Source organism: Chlorocebus sabaeus, chromosome 24 (genome assembly GCF_047675955.1).
Source record: "Chlorocebus sabaeus isolate Y175 chromosome 24, mChlSab1.0.hap1, whole genome shotgun sequence".
NCBI lineage: Eukaryota > Metazoa > Chordata > Mammalia > Primates > Cercopithecidae > Chlorocebus > Chlorocebus sabaeus.
The window spans coordinates 33,456,794-33,469,598 of NC_132927.1; the positions used below are offsets into that span (position 1 = coordinate 33,456,794).

Below are 12,805 nucleotides of genomic sequence, written 5' to 3' on the forward strand. Positions count from 1 at the left end.
CACAATCTAAACTAACCCAACTGGCTAAGATTTTAAACTTCTCTAAATAAGGTAAAAGACTTAAACTTTTCCAAATAAGGTAAATGTGCAATTTGCAAAGAGAAGAGGCAGGGAGAATGGGAAGGCCATGTTTAGACATGTTCGGGCACGGCAAAGGTGGGAAGGGTTGTTTAGAGAACAAGAACTTATCATTTCTAGCACTGTGAAAAGACACTAGCCACTAGAGAAAGCCAGGAAGTTTGAAGAGGAACTGATTGTTTCTGACATTAGTATGCCAGACAATACATATCCCTACAGTACACAGCCTAGTCCAGACTATGGACATGCCCACACATGTTTCTTAATGTTGGCTTCTTAAGCTGTCCTAAAATCTTTTTTTTGTTTGTTTGTTTTTGAGATGGAGTCTTGCTCTGTCACCCAGGTTGGAGTGCAGTGACGTGGTCTTGGCTCACTGCAGCCTCCGCCTCCCAGGTTCAAATGATTCTCCTGCTTCAGCTTCCTGAGTAGCTGGGATTACAGGCATCTGCCACCATGCCCGGCTAATTTTTGTAGTTTTAGTAGAGACGGGGTTTCACCATGTGGTCAGGCTGATCTTGAACTCCTGACCTCAGGTGATCCACCCGCCTTGGCCTCCCAAAGTGCTGGGATCACAGGCGTGAGCCACTGTGCCCAGTCAAGCTGTCCTAAAATCTTAAGACCTACACAGCATCATCAAGCAAATAAATTTAAAACAGCCTGGTTACTGGTATTCTCTCTTCTGAATTCAGAAATTCTATTTCACCTATTTTAAAATATAAATGCAAAACTAGAGTATAATCACATATTCCTTTAAATGTCAAATTCCCTCAAAATAGAAGCACTAGTCAAAACAGCACAAGGAAGAGATAAATAAAAACTTTAACACATATATGGAGGAGCCTTCAATACATATGGTGACATGTCTTATTCACTATCAAAGACAGTTGCAGTGGAAAATTGTATTTAATTTTCTATTCACTACATTAAAAATTGCACAGTCTGAGAGATTCTGGCCAAATAATTTTTACTAATATAATTTTTCCAGAAATGAGAAAAAGAGTGTTTTTACTTTAAAGCTCTAAGATTTTTTTTAATTCAATAAGCTATTTAGGCTTCCATGTAGAAAACTTATGTATTTAATTTTGGGTATTTAGGCAAAAGCCATCACTCTTCTTTTTCAGAGAGAGAAAACACATCATCTACAGTAGGCTTCTTAATGATTCCTTTTTATTGCCCTCCATCGAAGGTCACAGCCAGACACACAAATATGTAAGAGGCAGGTGAATAATTGCCTATGTTTTTCAGAGCATAAACTAAACCAGTTCTGAAATTTGGGCATATTCCCTTAAATAGAAAGCTGACCACCCTGGGAGTAATAAACTTGATGATAGGACTTTCTTCTCTCCTCCTCCTCCTTCTAATTTTCTTTAATGTGAACAGATGAAGAGCTGTTGGCATTCAAGTTCCACGGAGCTGTGAGGGTGACAAAACAGAAAACCATTATGAGATAGAAGGCAGAAAATATGAGAAAAGGGAGAGAAATTCTTCTAGTCTAATCGATGACCAGATTTGTTGATTGTTAGTTGATTTTAAAAAGCAGTTTCTGTTCAGAAACAAGGCTTGTTCCATATTGGAAAGGCTGTGTTGTCAGTGGTAGTAGCTATGTGTGTGATTGGTGGTAAGGGTGAGAGGTGAGGACTTATATAATGAGAGGCGTACATCTTCATGTTACCAGTTTCTATTAGTCTCTGTTTTAATTGGACCATGTACTATATGCTAATGTTTTTACTCAAGTGCCTTGGTGGTTGTTGGAGTGGTTTCCAGGTGAAGGTTTCTCCTAAAGGACATGAAAAGCCAGTGAACAGAAGAATTTGTCTTAATATACCCAGAAGTTTTCTGCAAAATCAAATTTCTGGAGCTGATTCTTAAACAGTGGTCAAATCTACCACCCAATCAGCAAGTGAACATGCTCTCTGCCATCAACTAGGATTCAAAGAAGAAGCAAAAAATTTAGGCTGTTCATTAGAGTTCTGTTTGATTCATCCAAAAACTATTTTAAATTGGTCGTGTCACTGGAACTCAAGAATGCAACTAATGGAGTCAAGTAAATTATTGGACCATTGAAAAGAAGCGCTAAACCATGACCATTCCTTGATTCCCACTATAGCACAGTGCAAGACACGTTTTATCCCACAGTATGCGAGTTGAGATTTAATTGTCTTTTTCTTGTGTTCATAAAAGATCAAAGAGCCAACACTACTGTGGTAATGTGGCAAAAAAGTACCTCCTGACAGCATGAAGTGGCAACTGACAGTGAATGTAAACTTGGATTCTATTGATAATAGTAGCTAAATTTTTGGAGAACTCACAACCTGTCAGGAACCACATTAGGCAGTTTGCTTGGATTATGTAATGTCAGATTAGTGGAAAAACAAAACTGAGCAATGTTTTGTTTATAAGAAAAAAATCTAAAAGTAACGTTTTAAAGAGAGAAAAGGCAGGTTCCGGGTGAAGGAGGGGAATTTTGCTTTTGAGCTGTGTGTGCTGCATTCAAGACAACAATCTAGGCAGAAATGAGTTGTATGAGTCTTGAGCTCCGAAGAGAGATCTGGGTGACAGATGTGCATTTATTTGTGCTTACAGGAGGAGGAGAGGAAGATCAGAATACAGAGGAACACGTACGTTTAAGGAGTAGGCAAAGACATGGATCCGAACTAGGAGACTGTGGCATCATACAGGCTGTTACCAGGTAGCATTTTAAGAAGGACATGAATAGAGACAATTAAAAAAAACACAGTTTATAGAGGAGATACAATAGTCACAAACATACACATCAAATAACTTTGCAGCCGAATGGGTAAAAAGAGCTTGTAGAAATGCAAAAACCTAATAAAATTATAGTTGTAATTTTTAAAACATCCCTTTCAGAAGTAGAAAGATTCACTACACAAAAAGATAAGTAAGGACATAGAGGAATTGAATAATATAACAAAAAAGTAGATTAATAAAACCCTGTGTAATTTCTATCCTACTGACATAGAGTGTGAATTTTTGTAGAAATATAAATAGTACAAATATTGATGATATACGTATTTGATTACAAAGAAAACCCTTAAAAACATTAAAATATAGAACACTCACAGGCCACAACAAAATTAGAAATAAGTAATAAAATGTTGACTGAAAACATTTTGGAAGTTAAGAAACACTCTCTTAACTCCAGCATCAAAGAGACATTTAAAACTGAAATTATATGCTATCTAGAAAGCATGGAAAGGGGAATGATTCACATTGAACATTTTGTATTAAAACAGTTTAATTTATAGTCAGAGAAAAATGTATAGCCTCGAATTCCTTCATGTTTAAAGAAAATAAAAAATAAAATAATTTAGACCCATTGTTATGGGCTGAATTAAGTCTCCCCCAAAATTCACATGTTGAAATCCTACCCCTCAGAACTTCAGAAAGTGACTGCGTTTGGAAATAGGGCCTTGAAAGAGGTAATTAAGGTAAAATGAGCTCCCATGGTGGGTCTAATCCAATATGACTAGTGTTCTTATAAGAAGAGGAGATTAGGATGCACACAACACACTTACCAAGGGATGACGCCATGTGAGGACACAGCATAGAGGCAACCATCTGGAAGTCAAGGAGAGTCCTCAGAAGAAACCAAACGTGCTGACACTTTGATCTTGGACTCTAGCATCTGTAACTCTGAGAAAATAAAATTCTGTTGTTTAAGCCATCTCTCATTGCAGCTCCAGCAAATGAATATGCCCATCTTAAGAATTAGTAAAAGAGGCCAGGCACAGTGGCTCATGCCTGGGATACCAGCACTTTGGGAGGCCGAGGCAGGTGGATCACTTGAGGTCAGGAGTTCGAGACCAGCCTGGCCAACATGGCAAAAAACCCCGTTTGTACTAAAAATTTTAAAAAACATACACACACACACACACACACACACACACACACACACACACACACATATATATTAGCTGGTCATAGTGGCGGGGCATCTGTAGTCCTGGCTACTCAGGAGGCTGAAGCAGTAGAATCCCTTGAACCTGGGGGGCAGAGGTTGCAGTGAGCAGAGATCGAGCCACTGCACTCCAGCCTGGATGACAGAGTGAGACGCCATCTAAAAAAAAAAAAAAAAAAAAGAGGAAGAATCAGTAACAGAAAAATAAAATAAACCAAAGAAAGTAAGTAGTAGGAATTAGCAAAGACAAAAGATAAAATTAATAGAATAGAAAACACCGAAATAGTAGGGAAAAGCCAAATACTGATGCCATGAAAACAGCAATAAAATAAATAAACTGCGATTTGCCTGAATAGAGAAAAGAGATAGAAAACATGAAAGATTAAGAATGGGAAGTACAGAGCTACAAATAAATGCAAAACAAAAGAGATGAAAATAATTATAAGAATACACCATGTAAAAGTCTGTGACAGCAATTTGATAACCTAGAAGAAATGACTTACTAACAAAATGAGCAAAATTAACCCAAGAAGAAATAAAAAACTTTAAAAGAGTAATTAATATATAAAATATTACAAAGGTAATTGAAGATGTGGCACTAAAAAAATCTGATTATTTAATAGCTGAAGCTTTTTCACTGAAAAAAAAGTATTCAGTAGGTCATTCAAAGAGAGTTTGCAGGCCTTGAAGCCAGGAACTCTAAAGGCTATGACAAGAGATTGAAGTTCTCCATAGGATGCCATAGTCATTCAATAGTGCTATGTTTTCCTGAAGGGATAGAAGACTTAGCCACTCATAATCATACTAGGCCGTGATTGGTGATGTGGGAAAGTAAATACATGTCTCAAAGTTTTAAAGAATTTAAAAATTAAAAGTGTTGATCTTACAGCTGAATGCAATCTAACAGTTAGCAGAGATAATTCTAATATCGTTTATATTATTTCAGATTATAATAAAAGATGGAAAGCACCCCAATTTGTTTTATGATGCTTATATAAGTGTAATACTAAAATTTGACAAAGACAGTCAAGAAGAAGAGATCACCATGGGAGAGGGAGCATTAATCTAATTTATAGTATTAATGTAAAAATTCTAAATGAAATATAAACAAATTGAACCCAGCAATATATTAAAAGAATAATATTGTGTGGCCATCCAACAATGCAAGGGTTCAATATTAAAAACATATATATATAATTTATTATATTATGTAAGAAAAATAATATCAAATACTAAAGCACCTTTAATAAAATTTGATAGTGATTTCTAATTTCAAAAACCTCTACATAGAACAGATCAAAACTATGTGAACACAATTGTAATTATTGGCTAAAAATTAAATGCAAATGACTTTCTAGATGACAAAACACTAAAGGACAGTCCTATTAAAACCAGAAAAAAGCCAATTCAATGTTGTTTTTTAGGTTTAAGAAAAAATATTAGGAGAAGAAAATAAAATGGAAATAACCAATATAGATACCAGAAAATAAAAAAGCTAAATGTATTTGTTCTTGCTGATCATATAGTTGAATACCTAAGAAACATAAGTTTAAAAACTACTGAATGGGGGACTTGGCGAGGTGTCCAGTTATAACGCACATATAACTTATTATTATAGCAATAAAAAGCAACAGAATGATGCAAAAATTTCATTTAGAATAATGAAATAACTTAGAATATTAAGGCATTTATTTAAGAACATAGCTATAAAACCTATATGACACGTGAAAATTGAAACCTTTTGCTCTTTGAAAGATAATTTCCAACAACAATGTAAGCAGATTACAACACATAAGACAAACCAGAGACTACAAGAAAATATTTGCAATGCACATATCTGACAAAGGTCTTGCATCTCAGCTATATAAATATCATTCGTAACTCAACAATAAGAAAACAAACAGCCCAATAAAAAACGGGGGCCAAATATTTGAATAGAAAAAAATCACAAAAGCAGATATACAAATGGGTCGGGTGCAGTGGCTTTCCCAGCACTTTGGGAGGCCAAGATGGGTGGATCACTTGAGATCAGGTGTTCAAGACCAGCCTGGCCAACATGGTGAAACCCAGCCTCTACTAAAAACACAAAAATTCGCTGGATGTGATGTGATGGCACATGCCTGTAATCCCAGCTACTCGGGAGGCTGAGGCAGGGGAATGGCATGAACCCAGGAGGCGGAGCTTGCAGTGAGCCGAGATTGTGCCACTGCACTCCAGCCTGGGTGACAGAGTGAGACTCCATCTCAAAAAAAAAAAAAAAAAAAAAAAAAAAACACGAATAAATGCTCAAAGTAATTAGCTACCTGGGAAATGTAATTTAAAATCACAGTGAGATGGAACTATATATCCACTAGAATTTACTACAATTGAGAAGACCGAGAATGCCAAGGATATACAACAATTGGAAATCTCGTACAGTGACAGTGAAAACGTAAAATAGTACAAGTTTGGAAAACTATTGACAGTTTTTTAAAAATTTAAAGAAGCCCCTACTATATGATTAAACAATTCTAGTTCTAAATATTAACTGATGAAAAAAGAAATATATGTCTAATGAAAGAATTGTACACTAATGCTTATGACAGTTTTATTATGAATAGCAAAAACTGGAAACAGCCCAAATGTCCATGACTAGGTGAAGAGATAAACAAAATGTGGTAAATCCATGTAACTGACTTCTACTCATCAATGAAAAGAAACTGATACATTTAAAAAACCTGATAAATCTCAAAATAATTATGCTGAGGAAGCCAAGTACAGAAGTGATTTTATATATTATTCCATTTTTACGAAATTATAGAAAATAATTTATAGGGACAGAGAGCAAATTTGTCCCAAATCTATAAGGAGGGGATTTGGGGGAGAAGAAAAAAATGAATTACCCAGTGACATGAAGAAACCTTTGAGGGGGATGAAAATGTGAAATATGAGAATTTCAGGAATAAACAGACGCTTCTAAAAACTCATAGAAAAAAGCAGAAGGGCTATAAAGGATCAAGAATTGGAAGGACATCAGAACACTCAATCATAATGATTCAAATCAAAATGATATCAAATCTAGAATTTTGTAACAAATTACAGTAATGATCAATTATGAGGAGTTATAAGAAGCGGTTTTTGTTTTTTATTTGTTTATTTTTGGGGGCAGAGTCTCACTCTGTTGCCCAGGCTGGAGTGCAGTGGTGCGATCTCAGGTTACTGCAACCTCTGCTTCCTGGGTTCAAGAGATTCTCCTGCTTTAGCCTCCCAAGTAGCTGGAATTACAGGCACCTGCCACCATACCCGGCTAATTTTTGCCCTCCCAAAGTGCGGGGATTTCAGGCACAAGCCACCGAACCTGGCCAAGAAGCATATTTTTATTTCACCATTCATGCCTACTTCCTCAGAAAGCTACTGGGAAATGTATTCCTTCGAAATGAATTTAAGCCAAATGAGAGTAAGACATGAGATACAGATAAGAAGAGCTAAAAACGGGTTAAAAAGCAACAGAATTCCTGGGAAGATCATGAAGCTGACTCACAAAACGACAGTAGTGTGGCAGATCATAGAGAAAGAAGGGATCTAAGAGGATGTTTTCCAGGGGAAAAAATGAATTTATAGATTATTCTGTATACCTGGTTACATTGAGAAGAGATTTACAGCTCTACCAGAGAGTTTGAATAAGAATTAGTGTTAAGTACCTGGGGAAGAAATACAAGCAAAGAAAAAATGAAGCAATTATTAAGTCTAGGAAAAGTTTTATAAAAAGGAAGTAAAACAAATAGTTTCACAAAAATAGGAAGTAAAGTCCTAGTACACTAAGGAAGTATGAATAATATTTGCATAGTCAAAATAATGTAACGAAAATAATAAAAGTTGAGATATACCTACATTGGTAGAAGAGAGAGGAAGTGTGTGTTTGGGGTGCGGGTAGTTATAGAAGAGCTAAATAGTCCTCTGCTCTACTAGGAAGTCATTGAAGTTGACGGATGGTGTCCACAACTGAAATTTTAAAACTAGTTGTATTAGTATGCACTTTAGAGATATGGATGTAAATGACAGAAGAAAGAGCCAAAACAACACAGAGCAGTTGCCACCGAGGAACAGATACCACGAAGGTGGGGAAGGGTGGGGCAATTTCTGTTTTTCTCTGTAAGTGTTTATAGTATAATTTGACTGTATTTTGATCATGAGAGTGACAGGATGTTATTGATATTTTTTGAAGTCTTCACTGCCAGTTGTGTGAAAAGGGAAAGAACAGAAATAGGGAGAATCTTTAGAAGGTGTAATGGTGCAGGCAGAAGATGACAATGCTTGGTCTAAGTTGGAGCACCAGACACAGTCAGAAGTGGTGGAATTAGAGATATATTTGTTGATGATAAAATTGGCAGAACTTGCTAATCTACTGAATATGGAGAGTGAGGGAAAAGGGAGTCGTGAACGATTCCTAGGTTTTTGAGTCAAGCAGGTATATGCTTGAATGGTATAGTCATTTATTAAAATGGAGAAAGCCTGAGAACTAAATGTGACAGAGGAATCCATACTTCTGTTTTGGACATGTTGAGTTTGAGAAAGTGATTAAAGGCAAGGACTCTGGAAGAAATGACTTGAGTTTGAATCCCAGATTCACCACCTACTAGCTGTGTGACCCTGAGTAAGTCATTTAACCTCTCTGTGTGTCATTTTCCTCATGCGTGAACTATAATAGAAATAATAATTTATTTGCTTCATAAAGTTGTTGTAAGAATCAAACTGTTAATTAATTGGCAGGGATCATTGTGTGATTCACTGATTTATTCCAAGTGCCTAGAACAATGCCTGGAAGAGAGTGGGTGCTTAATAAATACTGCTGAATGAATGAATGGATGTCTATTACCCATTTGAGAGGAGAGGTTGAATAGATATATAGACGTACAACCCTGGAAATTAGAGCCAGACATAAGTTGGGAGTCATCGGTAAATAGGTATTAAGAAATACCTATTTAATACATATTAAATAGGTAGTTAAGAAAGCAGCTATAATATAAGGAAAGTTCTCCAGATCTTAAAACATACTACAGCTGCAACATTTACATGTGTTACTAGTATAAGTACTGTCTGACAGATCATTGTTACAGAAAAGATAGTTCAGAAACGAATGCATTAAAAGCGTATCAGGCTGGTGTGGTGGCTCACGCCTGTAATCCCAGCACTTTGGGAGGCCAAAGTGGGTGGGTCATTTGAGGTCAGGAGTTTGGAACCAGCCTGGCTAACATGGTGAAACCCAGTCTCTACTAAAAATACAAAAATTAGCTGGGCATGGTGGTGGGCGCCTATCATCCCAGCTACTCAGGAGGCTGAGGCAGGAGAATCGCTTGAGCCCGGGAGGCCAAGGTTGTGGTGAGCAGGGACCACACCATTGCACTCCAGCCTGGGCAACAGGGTGAAATTCCAACTCAAAAAAAAACAAAAAGCAAGAAAGAAAAAGCATGTCAGTTGGAATAGATTATCCAAACAAACAATGGAGGTGGGGAAAATGAGAATATGTGGGGGATGGAGGGTGGTGGTGAAATCCAATCAGATCTTTACATTAAATTACAGCCAAAAAATTCAACATAGGCTAAGGAATTGAAAGTAAAATATGAAAACAAAACCCCAAAACTGTTGAAGGAATTATGGGCAATTATAATTTATTAAGAAAAGTAGGTTGCAACTAGCACATCAAGGTTACTGACTTTTTATGATGTTTGGTGGCTATGAGATTATAGAAGCATACGAATATGATCTTTATCAAGACGAGTTATCTAGTGAAATGAGTGTTGATAGTGAGGTGGAATTTCAACTCTATAGCTGAATTTATTATGCCCGAGATCTTGGTGATGTCATCAGGGAAGAAGAACATGAAGAAAAGAACTCTGGGAATTTGGAATCTTTGAGTAGTAAACCAAATCAGAAGAGGCTAATTGTCCTTTCAGATAGTGAGGTCATCCAGCTGTCAGATGGCTCAGAGGTCATCACTGTCTGATGAAGATAGTATTTATAGATGTAAAGGAAAGAATGTTAGAGTTCAAGCACAAGAAAATACCCATGATCCTTCTGCTTCTCTTCAATCTAATGAGCTGGTTGATAAGAAATGCAAGAGTGATACTGAAGAGCGATCAGGTAATCCGAGAGCTCATGATTATAGAGGTCAGTTCAAGTGAAGAGGAAGAAAGCACCATTTCAGAAGGCGATAATGTGGAAAGCTGGATGCTACTGGGATGTGAAGTAGATGATAGAGATGATGATATCCTTCTCAACCTTGCGGGATGTGAAAACTCTGTTACTGAAGGAGAAGATGGTATAAACTGGTTCATCAGTGACAAAGACATTGAGGCCGAGATAGCTAATAACAAATCACCTGGAAGACGCACCCAGAGATATTATTCAGCCAACAAAAACATTATCTGTAGAAATTGTGACAAATGCGGCCATTTAACAAAAAACTGCCCCTTACCAGGAAAAGCTCGTCACTGCTTCCTGTGCTCCGGGAGAGGACATCTCCTGTATTCCTGGCCAGCCCCCCTTTGCGAATACTGTCCTGTGCCTAAGATGTTGGACCACTCATGTCTTTTCAGACATTCCTGGGATAAACAGTGTGACTGATGTCATATGCTAGGTCACTATACAGATACTTGCACAGAAATCTGGAGGCAGTATCACCTAACGACCAAACCTGGACCATCCAAAAAGCCAAAGACCCCTTCAAGACCATTAGCCTTAGCATTTTACTGTCACTGCATGCAAAAGGCAATTCTGGGCACAAGTGTCCAGAAAGAGAAGTGTATGACCCGTCTCCAATATCTCCATTCATCTGCTACTACGATGACAAATATGAAATTCAGGAGAGAGAAAAGAGACTAAAACAAAAAATAAAAGTACTGAAGAAAAATGGAGATATCCCAGAGCCATCCAAGCTACCTTAGATAAAAATAGCAAATGAGAACCCCCATCATTATATAAGGAAGGGCTGTGCCTCGTGGAAAAGCAACAGGTGGCCTCAATAAAATAAGGAAACACAAAAAGAAATGAAGAACAAGAACAGAAACTGGGAGAAGCACAGGAAGGCTGACAGACATGTGAAGTGGATGAGGATTTTCCTAGGGGCCCCAAAACCTACTCTTCTCCTGGTAGTTTTAAAACCCAGAAGTCTTCCAAGCCCTTTCACCATTCATCACATTACTTCACATCAAGAGGAGACAAGTCTCCCAAGGAGGTTAAGAGGGGCAAGAGAAGAAAAAGGAGAGGTGCATGGAAGATGATGACAATGATAACTTATTTCTTATTAAGCAGAGGGAAAAAAAGGTCTTAAGCTGTCAGGCAGCCTCTGATGTGGCTTTCCTTTGTTCTTTTGGCCTTTGTGTCTATAACCTTCTGTCATTGTGATTATTATCTGTGACTAAATAAAGTGAGTTTTGTTTTTGTTTTTGTTTTTAATTTCAGCCATTCCTAGATTTATTGAACATCCGTGGAGATCTCAACTCTCTAAGTCCAACAGGTTACTAGGTAAGAAAGTAGAAAGATAAACCTGGACTTCTCCTGTTCCAGGATGTCATCTTTACTCAGAATCCTAGGGCTAGGAAGAAGAATTCATCTTTTCAAGAAAGCTTTTAAAAAATACTTTGGGGGAAAAAAAACCACATCAAAGATAATTCATCCTCAGCATGAGTATGAAATTAAATCCTTGTAGGACAAGAAATTAACACTAAGAAAAAGTCATCAGTATTTTTCAACTTTCTTTTTTACACTGGAAAGGACAATAACTATAAATTTATATCCAGCTTTTCTTGCTGCTGAAGCTGTTTTCAGAATCTTCCTTTGGACAAAACATCACAAGCTGACTGTAAAAACAAAAATATCATCATTGAAGCCCTGAAGAGGCAGGGAATTGGGCCTCAGCAAAATAGAGGTGAAGAGTCCATCCAGTATAAATGTCAGAAAACAGATTTCCTAAAACAAGTGAAAGAGACATAAAAAATTTAACATAATCACAATGAAATCATTTTTTACCACTTCTACAGCGATGTTTCAAGTGGACAGTCACTCAGATCTGTAGAGATGAATATTACTAAAAAAATTGTTTTTTTCTCTTATATTTTTTAAACTACCTCAAAGTTATACAGAATTTTCTGATCTTTTGTACTTCTCATACCCTAATGTCAGAATAAGAAAAATAAAATATCTGAAATAGAAATAAAAGTATAAGCATACTGATAGAAAAATTGACAGAATAAATAAATAGAAAATTCACAGAAGAAAAATACAAATAAATAACAAACATATGAATAACTTTAATCTCTGGCAATTAATCAAAACCAAATAACTGGGCAGAAAACATTTTTTGTATCAAATTAGCAAAAACTACAAAAATTATAATATTCAGTGTTACCAAAGATGTAGAGAAATTGGTACTCATAACACATTTTAGATGGGAAAACTCTTTAGTAGGAGTCTTGAAAATAAATATCAAAAGCTTAAACTTTTTTAGCATCTTTCATTCCAACGTTTCATGTTTATGAATATGTTTCAAGAAAATTAAAATATGCCATTAAAAGTAATGGTGTGAATCTGGTATTTTTTTAATATGAAAAGATGTCCAAAATAGATTATTAAGAGCAAAAAGGTACAAACATAGTATACTGTGGTCCTGTTTTGTTCCAATATGCTGTCTGAAAGAAAGATCAAAATGAATACATTGAGACCCTAGAAATGATTATCTCTTGGTGGAAAAATTGGGGGTGACTTTATTTCAAATTTATACTTTACATATGCCAAACTTTCTGTAGTGGATACATTTCATAATTATAAAAC

At 36.4% G+C, this 12,805-nt stretch overlaps 1 non-coding gene and 1 pseudogene across 1 annotated transcript; both read left to right on the forward strand.

Annotated features, from left to right (window-relative positions):
* Window positions 1–4,654: 4,654 nt before the first annotated feature.
* LOC119619177 (small nucleolar RNA SNORA25) lies at window positions 4,655–4,781 on the forward strand. The gene has a single exon (XR_005235609.1). It is a non-coding gene; the product is annotated as a small nucleolar RNA SNORA25 (small nucleolar RNA).
* Window positions 4,782–9,695: 4,914 nt separating this feature from the next.
* LOC103229059 (zinc finger CCHC domain-containing protein 7 pseudogene) lies at window positions 9,696–10,932 on the forward strand (annotated as a pseudogene).
* The last annotated feature ends 1,873 nt before the right edge of the window (window positions 10,933–12,805 follow it).